Genomic DNA, 1,473 nt, shown 5'->3' with positions numbered 1-1,473 from the left:
GAGAGAGAGAGAGAGAGAGAGAGAGAGAGAGAGAGAGAGAGAGAGAGGAGACTGCCAAAACTATGAAAACCAGTAACATCCTGAGTTGCCACAGATCAATAAGCTAAGCTAAGGAGTACAGCACAGCAAATGGGACCTGTGAGGATCATCCACTACTTGCTGGAAGCAGAAGAAAACTCCTATAAGTTCAGAGAACAGAGTGATGAGAACCAGTGACACCTGGAGAGAACTAATGGGCAAGAAGAAACTCTAAAGACAGGGATGCCTGTGTGAAGCACGCCAACATAGGAGGATTAACTCTAGTTTTTCCCCTTGTCAAAGCTCCATCTAGGTCTCTGCTATCAATCATGGAGACAGTGCAGTCTCTGAAGGGCAGGGTGATCCACTGGGAAGACTCTTGACTACCTCAGGGATCAGATGTGAATCAGTTCTAAGTCCTTCATTTTACAAATAAACCATCCTGTAACTTCAGCTTTATGAGCCTTAATGCTAATAGGAGGAACTGGTAGCAGCAACCTTTAGAGGCGGGAGTGGCATATAACGATATTCCTAGCTTCCACCTTTAGGGGGAGACACTGAGAGTAGGGGGGGGGAGACATAGAAAGTAGAAGTCTTCAAATTATATCCAGCCCCTGGTGTCAGAAGGGAATCTCTGGCACAAAATTTATATCTACTTTAATATTTATTGGCACATTTAAAACTTTTGTTAATCTAAGCTGAATCAATATACCAACACTATAAAATGAGATGATAAAAGAAAAATGAAAGAATCATTTTCATTTGGACAATTCTCCAACCAGCCTGGTGAAGAAATTGTGGCTATGGCTTAATTACTGGAGCAATGAAAGACCATGAGATTAGAATTCAAGGAACTTAACCTATGTTTAAGTTCTGGCTTTGCCACCAATTTCATATTTGACTTTGAACCAATTCTTTCACTTCTCAGAACCTTATTTTTCCTCATGAATTAAAGAGAGAGAAATTAGACTAGATGGTCTCTCTCAGGTCCCTTGCAGTTCTAAGATTCAACGATTTAAAAACATGTATTAAGAGAAATTTAAAACATCTGTTATAGACTTTCCAGTGTGAATTCCATAGATTCCTAGACTGTCAACACTGGAAGGGACCTTGGAAATTAATCACCTTCAATCTCCTAATTTTACAGATAAAGCAGAGAGAGATCAGGGGAACCTCTGATTGGCTTGATTGGAGCACACCCTTTGGAGGTAGACATATTTTGGTTCCTTACTGAGGGACATGCACATTGCTTGGATGACACTGAGAACTTCCGATTGGTTATCAATGATAACAATTACACAGAAGATAATTAATGATAGAGTTGAGAGGATGAACTCTTATTGGAAGAAGCTGCTTGTTCTTTGTTCTATAAGAGGAACAAGGGAAAACAATTCCTTCCTCTTTGAGGCACTCTCTCTCTCTCTCTCTCTCTCTCTCTCTCTCTCTCTCTCTCTC

General features: G+C 40.5%; 1 long non-coding RNA gene across 1 annotated transcript in view; it reads right to left on the bottom strand.

The window, feature by feature from the left end:
- LOC138142052 (uncharacterized) overlaps nucleotides 1-1,473 on the bottom strand; it is a 357,105-nt gene that overhangs the window by 562 nt on the left and 355,070 nt on the right. The gene's annotated exons all lie outside the window — the stretch shown is intronic.

This window comes from Petaurus breviceps, unplaced genomic scaffold (assembly GCF_028583685.1).
Source record: "Petaurus breviceps papuanus isolate PSGF00001 unplaced genomic scaffold, PetGlider_PUasm1.0 90515, whole genome shotgun sequence".
Taxonomy (NCBI): domain Eukaryota; kingdom Metazoa; phylum Chordata; class Mammalia; order Diprotodontia; family Petauridae; genus Petaurus; species Petaurus breviceps.
This window is presented reverse-complemented; position numbering and strand designations above follow the sequence as displayed.